The following is a 17,008-nucleotide window of genomic DNA, read 5'->3' on the forward strand; positions in this document are numbered from 1 at the left end:
TTCCAAATATTTGTCTATGTCTTCCAAATTGTTGAATTCATTAGAATATAGACCTTCATAGTACTGTTTAATTATCCTTTTGATTTCATTAGGGTCCGTTTTAATGTCCCCTGTTTCATCCCTCATCCTTGCAAATGTTGTTTGTTCCTTCCTTTCTTTCCTTTCTTTGGTTAGGTTGGCCAGAGGTCTATCAATTCTGTTAATTCTTTCAAAGAACCAACTTTTAGTGGCATTGATTTTTTCCATAGTTTTCTTGTTTATCCTCTCCTGTATCTCGGCTCTGATTTTTGTTATTTCTGTCCTCTTGCAATTAGTAGGGTTGTTCTGTTGACTCTGCTGTAATTGGTGTGAGTTTGGTGTAGGCATATCATCCATGAGTCTCTCTTCTTTTTTAATGTGTACATTTATTGCTATTAGCCTTCCTCTGATAAATGCCTTTGCTGTATCCCACATGTTTTGGAACGTCGTGTTTTCGTTCTCATTGGTTTCTAGAAATTTCCTGATTTCATCTGTGATCTGAGTCAATACCCACTCCTTTGTTCATCCTCCAATTATTTGCCTTTTCTTCTTAACTGTCCTTTTAATTTCCAGCTTTATGGTGTAATGATTGGGGAGAGATTTCTGTATAATCTCTATGTGCTTGAATTTACTCAAGTTCGACTTGTGTCCCAGCATGTGATCTATTTTCGAATATGTCCCATGTGAGCTTGAAAATAATGTGATTTTTTTGCATGTTGGTGGAAAGCTCTGAAAATATCTATCAAGTAAATTTGTCCAATTGTGCTATTTAGATCTGTAGCCTCTTTGTTGAGTTTCTTTCAGAGAGTGGTGTATTAAAGTCACCAGCTATAATTGTTGAGCCTGTGATTTCTTTTTCATCTTTTGGAGTGTTTGAATTACGAATTTTTCAGGTCTCTCCTTAGGTGCATATATGTTTATTATGCTCACTGGTTCTTGGTCTATTGTTCCCTTGAGCATTCTATAGTGCCCCTCATTGTCTCTTGTTATGGCATATACCTTGAGGTCAATTTGGTCAGATAATAAGATTGCTACCCCTGCTCTTTTTGCATTACCATTTGCTTGGTATATTTTTCTCCAGCCTTTAATTCTCAACCTGTTTTTGTCTGTAAGCTTGAGATGATTTTCCTGGAGGCAGCAGATCAATGGATTATGTTTCCTGAGCCTGTCTGTTAACCTCTGCCTTTTAATGCATGAGTTCAGGTATATCCCATCTGTGGACTCAGTGATGTCATCTTGTACCTTTTGTGATAGATATTTTCCTATCTACCTATCTTATCTGCTTGTTTTATGCGTGTGGTTTATGTTTGCCTTTTTTCCACTATTGAGTTGATGCTATCCTGAGGTCTTTTCCTCTTTGTCGACCTATGGGTGGAGTTGTTCTATGTGATGGGCTCTTATGTGCCCTCGGTGAGTCTTGATTTTCTGCCCATACAGGATTGGCAAGGATCTTTTGTAGGGCTGGGTATCTTTTTATGTATTCTTTGAGGTTGTCCCTGTCTGGGAAGACTTTTACTTGCCCATCTCTCCTAATAGATAAGTTGGCTGGGTAAAGTATTCTTGGGTTTGCGTTGTTTTCCTTCGATTTTTGGAATATGTTACTCCATTCCCTCCTCTTCTTCATAGTTTCTGATGATATATCTGAACATACTCTTATTGGGGTACCTTTATAAGTGACTGGTTTTCCTAGGTGCTTTTATGATCTTCTCCTTTTACTCATAGTTGGATAATTTGACAATTATGTGTCTTGGGGATTTCTTGGGATTCAGTCTAGCTGGCGTTCTTTCAGCCTCTTGAATGGTTGCCTGATTTTCATTTATTTAACCTGGGAAGTTTTCCTCTAAGAATTCCCTTGCTATTTTTGCTGTTGACTTCTTTGTTGTGTCTTGTTTCAATAGTCCAATTATTCTAATATTGTTTCTTTTCATAGCATCAGACATGGCTCTCAAGTTTTCTTCAGCTTCTTTGACTATCTTATTTGACTGCCTTTCCTGTTTGCTGAGGTCTGCTTGGTTGTCCTCTAGGACCCTGGTATGATTATCTGCTTCCTCAAGTCTATTAGCAAGATTGTCAATTAGTAATGGTTGCCTGTTTTTCAAGCCTATTAGCAAGGTCTGTCAATTTGTTATTTCATCCCTTAACTCTTGTATTTCCCTTTGGTGTGTTGCCTTTATCTCCTCTATCATTTCATCTTTTTTTCTGCATTGCTTCCCTCATATCCTTATGACTTCTAGCAGCATTTTGAAAAAAAAATTTTGTGGCAGTTCAATATCTACTTATTCTGTGCTCATCATTAGGTTCACGACGTCTTCTGGCATTTTTTCTGTTTCTCCTGCTTTTTTTGTTGAAGCTGTTAGAACTGGCTACTGTTTATGTGTTGTTTTAGAGGAGCCTGGAGCCATCTTCCTGAGTCGCAGAGCCCTGGGTTCTCTCTTGGGGGATTTGTATGAGTACTTCTATGAACTTCCTGCTGGTAGCTGTTCTGAGGGGTCAGTCTATTGCTATATCTTCCTGTGGTTTCACTCTTATCCTAGCCATCCAGAATTCTGTTACTTGGAACGTGTATTGGATATTCCGCTCACGTGACGCTGGTAGTGAGGGCTCACGAGGGCGTCGCCTCCTTGGCTGATCTCTAAGTAGGATTTACAGTTCTTGGAGCACTTCGGATGTCCTGTGGTGTTTTTCTCTGCAACTGTAGTGCTGAGGAGGGTGTGCAGGTATGCCTTCCTTGGTGTAGAGCTCTGTAGCTGGCAGGGGAATTACCGTAGACAGAGTGATCCCCTTGGAGGTTGGGTGGATGTTCCTGTAGTAGCATGAAGCCCCACAAGTTTCCCCCAGTCACTTGTCAAGCCTCAGGATTTAGGCTGGGGATGCCCCCACTTTTTTTAGGGAGAGCCCCCTGCTGCTTGGTGTGTGGAAGAGAATTGGTGTGAATTCTCCAGCCACTTGCCAAGGCAATAAATTCTGTAGGCGCTCCCCCAGTTGGACTTTCAGAGTTTCCCTAGGCAAAAGGGAGTGGCCTGGAGGCCACTAGTGACGTGTGACAGGAAAGAGAGTGAGATGAGAAGAAAAAGAGAGAAAGAGGAAGACACAGAACGGGGCAATAATGCCAAGCAAACTGACATTCACTCACCCACCCACAACTAAAATGCACAGAGTAAACAAATATGAAAACAGTAAAAAAGAAAGAAAGAAAAGAAAACAACTAAAAAGGAGAACTAAATCTGCTGAGGCTGTGGTAGGAAATAGAGAAGAGCTAGCTAGAAGAAGAGGAGAAAAGAAGAAAACTTGAAAGAAGAACGCATGAAAGAAAAAAAGAGAAGAGAAAGGAAGGAGAAGGAGAGAGAAATTTGAAAATAGTTAAAGAAATAGCTGACCCCGTGCTGTGCTGTGTGCAGCACTGTCTTATGGGTCAGGCTGCCCACTGGGAGGACAGGGTTGCCCTAGCCCGAGTTTAGGCTTCTGGGAACCAGCAGTGGCTTGTGGAAGGAATGAGAGGCACAGAGAGAGTCATACAAGCAGAGAGAGAAGCGAAGAGAGCAAAGACAGAAAGAGGAAAGAAAGAAAAAGTATAAAGAGAAAGAAGGGGAAAAAACCCAACTGAGTTCACTTAGACTGGCTGTGATGGTCAAGAGGGCGGAGAGAGAGGAGGAAATAAAGAATAAAGAGCTTGCTGATCCTGTCTGCTTGGATGTGGGGTGAGAGGGGTTTAGATCCTGCATCACAAGGGCAGGTTGGTGTGTCCTTTTGATGCCGAGACCCAGTGGTGCTGGGCAGAATTACCCTAGTTGATGAGATTGCCTTAGAGGTCTGACAGAGGTTTCCTCAGGAGCGCAGCATGGTGTAGATGTTTGTCCCAGCTGCCTTGTGGTGTTCAGTACTCACACAGAGGGCAGGCTGGAGTTCCTCCTGCTATTTGGGTTGATTTGCCCTAAGTGGAGGGTAGTGACCTGAAAGCCAGTAGTGGCATATTATAGGAGAGAGTGGGAGAGAAGAGGAGAAAGGGGGAAAAAAGAAAAAAAAAGAGGGAAAAGGAAGAAAAAGAAATAAAAACCCCAACACACCCCTGAGCTTGTTGAGACTGATGGCCATGGGATAGATAGAAGGGCTAGTGAATAGATAGAGAAGAAATAGAGTAGTAGGTAAGGAGATAACTGAGACTTGATCACCTGTCCGTGAGCCTGGAGGAGTTCCAACGCATCCTCAAGGTAGTGGGGTGGTGTACCCATTTGATGTAGGGTTCCACAGATGCTGTGTGGGATTACTTCAAAGGCAAGATCACACCCGCAGCCAGGGATCACTTAAGTGCTGGAGTTCGCTGGTGTACCTGCCTTGTGCTGTATGTAACACTGCAGCAGGGGTTGAGAGGGGGTGCTAGGGTGTTCCCACAGCCCTGTCTAGGGCCCCGGGACAGGCAGGGCCTCCCCAGCTATGTGTAGAATCACTGAGAGGAAAATTGGTTTTACTGTCCTCTCTAGTCTGCTGGTGCTTCTAGATCAGAGGATTTTATTTTATTTTTTATCCCCCTGGCCATCTAGAATAAAATCAAATAAAATCGTCTCCCACAGTCACTGGGCTGCAGCTCTTGCTATTTAAAGCTGACTCTTGCTACAGCGGGTCTTTGTTATGCAAAAAGCCACCAGGCCCTGTAGCTGAGTTTTGACATTCCTTAGCTAGGTTTCTTCTTATGCTTATTTATGTGAAGGGCCTCTGTCCTATGTGCTCCTTGGAGCTGAGCAACCAGACTTGGGTTTGAGTTTTAAACTAATAAGATATATTTCACCCTTTTTTAAATGCTTGTGATGTGTTCTGAATTGGTGGCTGTCAGGGTGACCCCCCAGAGGGGGAGATCCAGCTTATCAGGGGGTTGTTTCCTTCTCAGCCAATTGGAACTAAATTTGCTCCCTGGACTCCTGATTTCTGCCTATTTTCTCCCACACCGCAATCTACCTGAGGTAAAAATCTACTTTTTCTTCTACTCTACCACTCCCCAATCCATGAGCTCAAAGCAGCAACCACAGGGAGAGCTCCGGCATGGAGTTCCCCTCATGTCTGGGATTCTGTCCCCTCTCTGGCATCCGCCTGCAGAAATCGCTGCTCCTGGCAAGGGCGCAGTCGGCACCTGTGGGCTTACCAGAGCTAGAGCCCTTTAGAGTGTTCTTGGTTTGCTTTGTGAGTGGAAATCCCACACAAAAAGGGTTCAGGAAATAACCTTGTACCCTAGTTCTAACTTCAGGACTCCACCTCCCTGCTTCCTTTCCCTTACCACCCAGTTTTCTGGTCTAGCAGCAGAAGCTCTAAATGGGTGAGTTTTATCTGGTTACCATTTTTTCTTAGTCCCTCCATTATATCTTGCCACAAATATAGTCAGTTTGATTTCTGAAACTATTGGGATGAAGAAGTCATTGGTGTTGAAAAATTCTATCATAGTTCCCAGCTGTGTGTCTACAACCAAGGTCCTATTTCCCAACTTCGGTCCTTTCGTCTTTGTTTAAAAATTTTAATTCTAATCACTAATAATTATCAAGGCATCCTGATAGCTTCATTGCTTGTTTGATAATTTCTGACTGAAGATGTTGGTAGAATTCTTCAGTTTTCGATCTCTAGCTTTAGTGGCTGTGCATAAATTTGTACAATGGTTGTATTGTCTGAATTTCCTTGTATGCAGATGGATATTATTCTATCACAGACAGCATTGTCCTTCAAGATAGATCTTGAAATATCATTTTTGATGATGAATGTATTCCAATTTCTCTTGAGTTCCTGACAAAGTGATTTTTTCTCTTGAATTCCTGACAAAATGATATTTCTCGTTCAAAATGGCCGATACAAGTACATTTCAGCGCATGACTGCCTAGAATGTTTCTCTTTATGCATTCTATTTTAATTTTGACAGCTTCCAAATGCCTTAGATTCACACTTTGTACATTTCAATGTCCAATTATTAATAGATGGCTGCATCTATCCCTTCTCATTTTGAGTCGTGCTCCATCAGCAAATGAAAGTTCCAAGCACTTTACCCCACAGGCTTAACTCCATCCCTGTCATTATGATCAAGTCTACTTTGAGAAGGCAGCTCTTCCTAAACCATAGTTTAAGTGCTTTCTGACCTCAGGGGCTCATCTCTGGCACTGTCTCTCATAATACTCTGAGGCGATTCATGAGATTTCCAGTATCTGACAATGTTTTGAAGCTACCAGTTAGGTTTTCAGTGGCTAATGCCTTAGAAGTGGACAGCCTATTCTTTCCTTGAAGTCTGTTCTTAAACTGGAAGCTCTCCTAGACCAATAAATCACACAATGATAAATGGAGAAAAATTGAAGTTGTCTAATATTTCCTTTTGTTTGCATCAATAGTTTCCATGTGTCTTGATTTTCTTCATTCTTCTTTGTTCACGATGGGGAGAGACCACACTGCACTTTAGATGACAACTCATGTGGTTGCCACTTACCAACGTAGGTTGGAGATAACTGGCTTTGTGGACAATGCTATGCTAATTCGCCTTGGTTTTTCTCTAAGAGCCTGGTCCTGCGCCTCTAGTCCCAGTGGCTTATTCTTTCAAAGTATTTGGCTATGCATCAGAAGTTATATTCATTTTAACCTCTGTATGCTTACTATATTCTTGGCTACATTTATAGCACATATAAATACATATGTAGAAATGTCCTCTCTCAAACCTATTTAAATTCATAGATGTTGTTCTGTTCTTCACACATCTGTTGAGCTTGTGTGTCTGTGTGTCCACTTATCGTGGCTTCTATTAGAGGTTTGTTAACAAAAAACTTACAAAATTTATATAAAAATTCCATGATCTTTTAATTCCATTTTCCCAACTTTCTGAAGTTCCCTCACACATAATATTATTTACCTCTGTTGCCTTTAGTCTTTATACTCTTCTCTGTGTTTTCCTTTACCTTCATCATTTTAAAAGGAACTCCCTCTTATTATATTTTGCCTTCATCTTTGCTTAAGTTAGTGTGTCTCTACTTTGTAGTTAATGATTTGCTCTCCCTTCTTGGTCCCACCCTGATAACCATCAAATAATGTTTCTACTTGTGTGAAAACCGATTCTTAACTTTTTATAATAGTAATCTCATACTCTGTTTTCCTTTTTTTGGTGGTTCAATTAGTGTATATTTCCTTCCTCTAAATTTGTGTTCATTTTAATGCTGCTTTTCATTATATGGTTTTTGTGTAGTGTTGTCCTGCATGATGCTTGTGGGAGTGGTGAATTATTTAATATGACTCTTCTAGACAAAGTCTAACTCTCACCAAATGATCTTTTACTGTATTGTTATTTTTGTTAACTGCCATCAAAATGTTTTCTACCCTTGGTGACTCTTGGTGCAACAGAATAAACCACTTCTCTGGTCCAGTGCCATCCTCACAAGTGTCTCTCTGCTTGACCCCACTGTTGAAGCTGTTGTCAATCCATTTGTTGAGGGCTTTCTTCTATTTCATCTACCCTGTACTTTATCAAGTATGACGTCTGTTTCCGGGGACAAGTCTCTTCTGACAACATGTCCAAAGTATGGGACATGAAGTTTCACAATCTTTTCTTCTAAGGAGCATTCTATCTGTACTTCTAAGACAGATTTGTTTGTTCTTTTGACAGTCCATGATACTTTGAATATTCTTGGCCAGAGCCGTAGCCCAAGGGTATCAATTCTTCTTTGGTCTTCCTTATTCAATATCCAACTTTCATATGACTTGGTCAGGCACCCTTTTGTCTTCCAAGCAAGGAAGCTTTAAACACTTTAAGGAGGTCTTGTGCAGCAGATTTAATGCAATGTGTCCTTTCATCTTTTGACTGATGCCTCCATGAAAATTGATTGTGGATGCAAACAACACAAAATTTGTGAAAAGTTCAGTCTTTTCTCCATTTACCATGTTACCTGTTAGTACAGTTGTGAGGATGTTAGTTACTTTTTACGTTGAATTGTAACCAATACTGAAATCTGAAATCCTTAATCTTCATCAGCAAGTGCTTCAAGACCTCATTTTCAGCAAGCAGTTATGATATCTGCATATAGCAGGTTGTTAATAAACCTTCCTCTAATCCTTATGCCACATTCTTCTTCATATAACCCAGCTTCTCTGATTATGTGCTCAGCACGCAGATTGAATAAGTATGGTAAGAAGATAAAACCTCGATTCACAGTTTTCCAGCTTTTAAATCATGCAGTTTTCCCTTATTCTGTTTTCCCAACTGCCTCTTGATCCTTGCATAGGTTCATCATGAGCACAATAGTGTTCTGGGATTTTCATTCTTCCCAAGACTATCCATACTCTGTTATAGTTCAATTAAATGCCTCAGCATAGTGAAGAAAACACAAAGCATACATTTTTCTGATTTTCTCTGTTTTAAGGTAAGATTGATCTGACATCAGCAAACTAGTCTACATTTCTGAATACAGCTTGAAACTCTGACAGCTTTCTGTCAATGTACTGTTGCAGTGTTGCTGTATTATCTTTAACAAAATTTTGCTTGCATATGATATTATTGATATTGTAATTAATTTGAGCCTTCTGTTAGGTCACATATTTTTTGTAATGGGTACAATTATGGGTCTCAAGAAAAAATTCAAGACTTACTTGCATATGAAGAGATTGAAAATACCATGGCTTGGTTAAGGCACACCTGAGTCCTCAAAGTAACCTCTCTGCTTCTCTGCTTTTTAACACTCTAAAGAGTTTTTTTTTCCTGTATGGGTATTGTAAGAAGCTGGAGACAATACTGATAGAATTAACTTGTGAGTAATTGTGAACAGATTTTCTGCAATGCTATCTGCTGTGTATAAAATAATCCCCTTGAGTAGCAATTGCAACTCTAATTGCTACTCCCCCTGAGTAGCAGCAGGAGGAATCTACCAGGAGTGATGCATGTCCTCTGGACCCAAGATCCCTGCACATTGTAATTTCTGAATCCAGTTAGAACATCTGTAGAGCAGCAGCAGAACCAGGACCCAGAGCATGGAACAAAGTGATAGACTTCCCAACCCATCAAACAAGTAAAGCTTAGTGTTTTTTGCAGGAGGCTGGCACCCAGAATGGGTGCCTCTGGAGACTTAACTGAGGGAGCTGGACTTGCTGGCCCATAGAAGGGGAACTTAATGCCTCAGGCTGAGGCGCACAGGGGAGTGGTATGCCCTTTGGGCCTTTATAAGCAGTCCTGAAAGAATGTTGTAACATGTCTTGATAAACAACTCCACCCTGAGCATTTCTTACCAGCATTACAACTTAATTTCCTTAAATAAATCCTTTTATTGTGAATTTCATCTGTTAGTTCTGTGTAGCCATTGCAATTGATATTAGAACCTTGAGAGGTACGATAGACAACATTAATTAATACAGCACAATGCTCTCAGGTTTTCCTGTTGTTGATCCACTGTCTATGTTGATCCCATTAATATTTCCTGTAATGCTGACCTAGTTTTTAATGAATTCCTTTAGTGTTCCCTTGTCTGGAAATAACTTCATTTTCCCTTAAATATGAAGGATAATTTGCTGGATATAGGGTTCTTAATGAGTAGTTTCCCATCCCCCACCCCCTTTAGAAAATTTGATAACACTAGCTTGCGTAGTTTCTGCTGGGCGCCAGAGCTCCCTTGTATGTTTTCCTTAGTAGGTGACTGGTCTTTTCCCCAAAGTGCCCCCAGGTTGCTCTTCTTTTCCTTGAAATTGGAGAGTTTGATTAAGACATATCTTGATATTTTTTCCCTGGGGTCTCTCCTATTTGGCAACTCTCTTAGCTTCTTAAAAAAATTATTTTCTCTTCCTTTGTGATGATGGGGAACCTTTCCTCCATAATTTCTTTTATTGTTTTCTCTTTCTGTGTGTGTGTGTGTGGGGGGGGGGTGTTGGGGCTTTTGTTTGTTTCTTCTTGTTATAAGAACCTGATGAGACATAGGTTCTTTCTCTTGATAGTTTCCCATATCATTCTCAGACTTACTTCAGATTCCTCCAATATTTTTATTGATTGTTTCTCTCATTGGTAATACAGTGATTACCATATAATTCACTGATTTGATTTTCCAGTTCGTCCACTCTATTCCTCGGGTCTTTCACTATGTTACCCAATTCTGTTGCCATATTGTTTATCTTCTAGGATTCCTTTTAGCGTAAAGCTTTGAGCTTTTAAAATTTCTTCCATTGGTCTTGTGACTGTTCCCCACATCTCTTGAAAGGCCTGAAGCATCATTATTCTGAACTCCATTTCTGGTAATTTCAGGGCATTTTTATCAGAGTTCTCATTGAGTTTGGGTGGATTTTAGCTGTTTGAGGGTTGTTTTGGTTGTGTGTGTGTTGTACTGCTGTTGACTGACTGTTTAAGTAACAACTCGGTGCATTTATTAGTGGTTTATGAGATGCTGGGTTGCGGCGGGGTAGATAACTCTTTGGAGTGCCAGAGGAGATGGCTAGCAGGAGCCACAACACTTTTATGGCAGATAAATGTCGAAAAAGGGAGCGGGGATGGGTAAGTAGGGAAGGTAGTAGGGAAAGAGAGAATAAACGAAAGTAATAGTGGTTTTAATAAGGGGCCATCTGGAGAGGCCAAAAGCTTTTGGCCTGGAAAGCTTGTATTTTAAGCTGGAAAATGTACTTTAAGAGGAGTTATCAGGCTTAATAGGTAATATGGGAGTGTCTTTCACCAAGAGAGGAAGAGGGAGAACAGAAAGAGATGGTGGATGTGGAAGGAGAAAAGTGTGAGCCAACAATTAAAGCAGAAGAAGAGACTCTGTCGATACACACTTAGAAGAAGTAGAATGAAAGCAGAGAAGAACAAGAGAATGAAGGGAAAGGTGAGCTGAGAAAGAGGACCAAAGGAGGTCCCTGTAGAGTACAAAGGAGTCTCAATGAGGGGCCCTGGCTTGACGGTGGGTGTGCAGTTCTGTCGTGTGTTGGTCTGAGCCCTCAGGGCCATGGATAAAAAGCTTGGCTCAAAACACCAAAACCACAACAAAAGCCTGTTTTGGGTGGGTGCGATTTGCTTGTGTCTGCCTGGGAGACAGACCTATCAGCACAGGCCTGTAACAAAGGGCCAGGTGGCAAGAGGACAGGAGCGTCAGGGAGGTATATAGATTAAATTCAGAGACTTTTAAATATAAAAACTGAAAAGTAAGGAGTGAATGCCGTTTGGGTGGCGATTCCTGTTCATTTGGTGGAGATAGCACCTCGGATATCCTTTGTGCCATGGAGAGAGGGGCGCGCGTGCAAGGAGGAGCAGTCCATGAGGAGGAAGCAAAGAAAAAGAAATGAAATGGCAGCAAGGGTTGGCTGAGTAGTAAGGATGTCTACGTCAACCTGCCCACAGCATCTGCTATCCATGCCAGAGGCCAGGGACATGATAAATTTGGCTGAGTGGGTTGGAAGGGAGCTGGGAAGCCTTGTGCGAGAGAAGGGCAAGGGCAGGGCAGTGGTTTGGGTCACTGTCTAATGGTGAATGGAAGTTAGACACAATTAGAAAGCATTGCTGATCTCTTCCTTAAAACAACAACAACATGGTATGCTGAAACATTTTAGTTGATTTTCTGGCTGTCGGGAGCACAGCTTTCCCTCCTGGAAGGACCTCCCCAGTATTGGTTGATGAAATCTTCCCTGTTGGGCATCTGATGACCATATCGTACACACACATACCCCACCTCCCTATTTGCCTTTTTTTGCAATGAACTTAATTCATTTAGCGTAATGTCTTCTAGGTTCTTCCATGTTATGAGATCATTTTATTCTTTATGGATGCATAATATTCCATTGTGTACCATCGTTGTTTTTCAAAATTTTTATATTGATGGGGATTTCCATGTTTTTGCTATTGTGAATAGACCCTTGGTGATTATGTGTGCAGATGTCTGTTACATACAAGTTCTTATTTCTTAGGCTACATGCCTAATTTTGGAATCACTGAATCACAGGGCATTTATTTTTATTGTTGATGGGTGAGATAAGTACCATGATTTGCCACAGTGGTTCACAATCCCACCAGCAGGGGGTGTGACTGGAACAGCATCTTTGCTCCTATACCACTCGCTTTCCAGTTGACAAAGTCCTCCTTGTGTTTTCAGATGTAAGCCCACTTGTTATCTATCTCTCTAGGAAGAGAGTGGTGGTATAATTTGTCATGTTCACTGAAGTACTTGTGAGTAGGCAGGAAGCCCTATGAAAAGTAGTGTCACTAAAGTATGTATAAAACAAACTGTCCCAACCAAACAGGGAGGCATGACTGTGTTAGTCCGGGTAGACTAGGGAAACAAATTCTTACACACACATATATGTATAAGAAAAAGCTTTAGATACCAAGTAATTGTACATTATTAAGAAAACATCCTAGCCCAGTCCAGATCAAGTTCATAAGTCCAGTATTAGCCCATATGTCTGAGACCAATCTATAAATTCCTCTTAAGACTCACAAAACACATGCGATGACACTGAAAGCAGGAAAATGACAGGCCAGTGGGTAGGAAGTCTTGTGGATCCAGTGGCAGTAGAGGCATCTCAGTGCTGGCAGAGCTCTCCATGTGGTTGTTTCAGCTCTTAGACTCTGGCTACTATGAACCCATCTCTATGTGGTTTGTCAATAAGAATGTCTCTCTGGGACTGAGCATCTGTCCCCGCCTCCAAGGAGCTATTTATCTCCTTTGCGCCTCCAAATGAGATCAGCTGAGAGCTGATTGACAGGTGAAACTCCACCCCTTCACTCATAAGTAGCAAATTGCTAACAGATTATGTAACTACCACAATGGCTATGAAGCGCAATCTACTCCCTGCTTGCGTTCACTTCTGTCTTCGTAGTGTTCTGAGGAGTACTGATGGCACTGTGGTTTAGGGGGCTATTCACCATAAGTCAGTGGCTCAAAACCACTAGCTGCTCCAGGGGAGAAAGATCAGACCATCTGCTCCCATGAAAATGTGCAGCCTCAGAAGGAAGCCTATGCAGGGTCATTGTGACATAGAATGGACTTTAGGGCTCTGGGTTTGGTGCATTTGGGATCCTGGCTGTTCTGGACTATTATTCAGGTCTTTCAGTTAGCAATAGTCTTGCCTGGATGACATTGCCACTGTGCAGATAGCCCGTGTCTTGGATGTGTGTGTGTGTCAGACACATACACACACACACACTATACACTATATGCACACACATACATACACTATTTACACTATATATACTAATGCTCTAGCTTTAGTGTTTTCTTTTGTGAAATTCAGGTAATGATAGAATTTTCTTATGTTCTTATTTTCTTTTATGTTCTTATTGTGGAGGAAAAAGAAGAAGAAAAACAAGAAGACAGAATGCACTTAGCACCGAAAAAGCACATGCTTAGTATCCATTAAATATTCAAAATTATTGTCCTTATCAAATAGGAATACAATTATGTTTATTGGTCTTACTCTCTATTAGGCAGTGAATTCCACAAAGGCCATGTATTATTTATCCCCTTTGCATTCTTAGCCTGAAGCCCAATATATAGCAGACAATGGGTACTAAGAAGAAGTGCCTAGAAATTCAGAAACGATGAAAGGTGAGTAGAGACTGGTTTCTTCTTCTTTTCACTTTACTCTTTTCATATATAAAAAAGTTTGAATGTATTTCTTGAGCCCCAGAGAGAAAGAATCAGAATCCAGGCCTCTCTCTGAGTTGCCTGTTATGTAAAGGGATCCTATTTGATCCTGGTGAAAATATAAAGAAGATTCCATATATGCTCAGATGAACATTTAAGTATTTAAAAGTCTGTTTCTAAAAATCTGAAATACATGAAAATGTTTAGCTAGTTACTATTAGGGAACAATGATATTTTATATATAGTAAGATATAAAACTTTCTCTTTTTTACTTTTAGTTCTGCTTTTCTTAAAATGTCATCATTTCAATCATTCACAAAGTTAAAAACTAAAATGCAATTAATTTCCCCAAGAATTATTTAAATATAATGGTGCTTGGGACTAGCCAAATTAAATATGTTGGAAAGGCTTATCCATCACATAGTTTTCTTTAAACATCACACAGTTCTCTTTAAATCCATCACAAAGTTTTCTTTAAAATACAGAATATTTTGTAAAGAATTCATGAATGATTTACCACTATAAAACATAACATAAATGTGAATAGAGACACAACACCCATTTTATTTAATCTAGAAAATATCAGTCAGAAGTTTGATATTGTCAACCAATGCAACAAGCAACAAAAATAAAAACATCAAGAGGAAAGGTGAAAAGGTCAATTATAAAAATTGTTTAAATTGAAACTCAAGTCACAATATGCAAAAACTAGATACCAAGCGATTGTTAAAGCAACTTAATGTTACTGTTTGTGATTAAGTTAAGCTCTACGACAATGCTTTATATAAAACGTTATCTAACCAAATCTGGTGGGATAGTCCATTTGGTTTGATCCCTACAATATAATTAGGCAAGATCCTACTGCATGATACATTGTGTTTTACATATTTTTCATGTATGTAAACATATGGACATAATAAATATAAATTATTAAATATATATGCAAAGGGATGTTTTAAATCTTGTATTTCATTTATAAAATTGATAGTTCAATTATCCTATCTTGTTGAATGGGAGAAGTGATCAGGTGTTTCTTTTTCTTGTTTGAATCTCTGCTCTTATATGCCCAGAAGTAAGAATGCATCTTGTACCCAGCCCAGGACTTTCTGGCTCCAGGTGCCCCAGGAGTCCAACCTGGGAAGCTCAGTGAGAAAGCAGCTGTCACAAACCAGACAGGGACCCAGGCCCTGATAAGTCAGCCCTAAGGGGGCTTCTGGGAAAGGACCAGAGCTCAAGCAGGGTAGGAAGGATGAGAGGACCAGGAACCATGTGGGGTCCTTTGGGTCCAAACCCAGGTCCCTGACCTCTACCTATGGGAGGGACAGTTGGCTCCTCTAGACATAAGCCCCAGTGGGAGAGGGTATCCCTAGAGAGGACAGGCATTCTCCACCACCACCCCCCTTCTCTTGAAGGGTGATCTTGAACCAGGTCTTTGCCTGGTGTGGCTTCTTGAAGGTCTCAGCAGGGACAAGCTCACATAGCCCCTCGGACCCTAGCTTTCCACAGCACTCTGTGCTCATGACCTCACATGCGTCTCCTAAGAGCCCCATACAGACATTGCTGCACATTTGACCTCAGTTTACAGACCAAGAGCGTGAGCTTCAGGCCTCTAGCTCACATGCCTGGAGGCTATCGCCAAAAAAGGGCAGACCTCAAGAAGGGCCCAAACTAGGGGTTAGGATGAGCCTGGGACCCATGTGTCTTCTCACAGAGTGCAGTACCTGGGGCTTCTGGGGCTGCGTTCGATGGGAACAGGAGGGCTAGGGCTGGGGTTGGATTGGGAGGAAGCTTGGTGGGAAGCTGAGGGGCAGTACTGGTCAGCGTCCAGGGGCTGCTCTGGCTGATTCCTGTGCCACCTCTAAATCCTGGGCATGGAAATGTGGGAGGTGATATGTCTACAGCGTCAAACCTGGCCCTGACCTCATTAAGTTGGGACCGGTCCCCCACCCAGGGTGGGGTGACATATGCACTCGAGCAGAGGTAGGTTTCCAAGTTCTAGTCATTGCAAGCTTGCCTCTCCCTGGTGACAAACACCCAGCACTCTATCCCAGAGAGAGCTTGATATGCGGATTCCTCCCGAACTCAGGTCTGCTGCCATGGAGGACAAGACCAGATGAGGCATTATTTCTGATTCTGAGTCTGGACTAGGGGCCCTCTCTGGAACATGCGTGGAAGATTCTCTTATCTATATTCCTGGGGAGAAACAGGCAGCATAAGGCTCCATGAATCTGGCCAGGTAGTCCAGGCCCCTGGGGACATGCATCAGGCGTCAGAACACATAACCGGTTTTGATGGTTAATTTGAAATATGAGTTTGGTTAGGTTATGGTGCCCAGTTGTATAATCAGCCTAGAAGCTGATGAAGATCAAGGACAGCAGCCATCAGTGAGGAGTAACTCAATGTAAAGGAAACCCAAATCCTCACAAATGAAGGAATAGGTAACATCATGGAAAATGGAGAATTAATTGAAGTTGTTAAGGATTTTGTCTTTCTTGGGTCAGCAATCAATGCTCACAGAAGCAACAGTCAAGAGATTGGGCAAATTTCTTGCAGATAATCTCTTTGGAGTGCTGAAGAGCAAGAAGGTTTTACTTGAAGGACTAAGGTGCACCTGACCCTAAGTCAGGGTATTTTCAATTCCCTCATGTGCATGTGAAAGTTGCACATTGAATAAGGACAGAAGAAGAACTGCTACATTTGAATGATGCTGTTAAAGGAGAATATTGAAAGTGCCATGGACTGCCAAAAGCATCAGCAAATCTTTCTTGGAAGAAATACAGCTAGTGTGCTCCTTAGAGGCAAAGATGGCAAGACTTCATCTCATGTACTTTGGTCATGATATCTGGAGAGACCAGTCTTTGGAGAGCAATGTGGTTGGTAAATGAGAGAGGCAACGAAAACGAGAAAGGAACTGGACCAGATGGATTGACACAGTAACTCTAGGTTGACGAGAGAAACAAGTTTATAGCCACTCATATGGGTTTAAGAAAGAGCCTTATATACAAGAGCAATTGGATATTGAGAAGGCATCCCAACCTAGTCCATATCAAGTCCATAAGCCTGATATTAGCCCACATGTCCGACACCAATCTATAAAGTCCACTTCAGACTCATGAAGCACATGCAATAATGCTGAATGCAATAATGCTGCAGGAAGATCACAGACCAGTGGGTGGGAAGTCTTGTGGATCCAGTGGCAGTAGAGGCATCTCAGTGCTGGCAGGAGTCTCCACGTGGCTGTTCCAGCTCAGGGCACTCCATAGTATCTCATCAGTAGATAGTCTCTCAGGGAGTAAGCCAAGAGAGAGTGTCTCCTGCCTCCAAGGTGGAAATACAGGAATTCCCAGAACCTTTAGGAGAAGGCCATGTCCACACGGAGGCCTAATTGGCTATGATCTGATTGACAGACTAGACAACCCTTTCACTCTTAATCC

The 17,008-nt window shown here is 41.5% G+C and overlaps 1 long non-coding RNA gene across 1 annotated transcript in view; it reads left to right on the forward strand.

Moving 5' to 3' along the window:
• Window positions 1-13,545, forward strand: part of LOC142442777 (uncharacterized) — a 218,236-nt gene extending 204,691 nt beyond the window's left edge. The window contains exon 4 of the long non-coding RNA XR_012783465.1: window positions 13,466-13,545. This is a non-coding gene — a long non-coding RNA (uncharacterized LOC142442777). The remainder of the gene's footprint in view (window positions 1-13,465) is intronic.
• Window positions 13,546-17,008: the final 3,463 nt, after the last annotated feature.

This window comes from Tenrec ecaudatus, chromosome 3, assembly GCF_050624435.1.
Source record: "Tenrec ecaudatus isolate mTenEca1 chromosome 3, mTenEca1.hap1, whole genome shotgun sequence".
Lineage (NCBI taxonomy): Eukaryota > Metazoa > Chordata > Mammalia > Afrosoricida > Tenrecidae > Tenrec > Tenrec ecaudatus.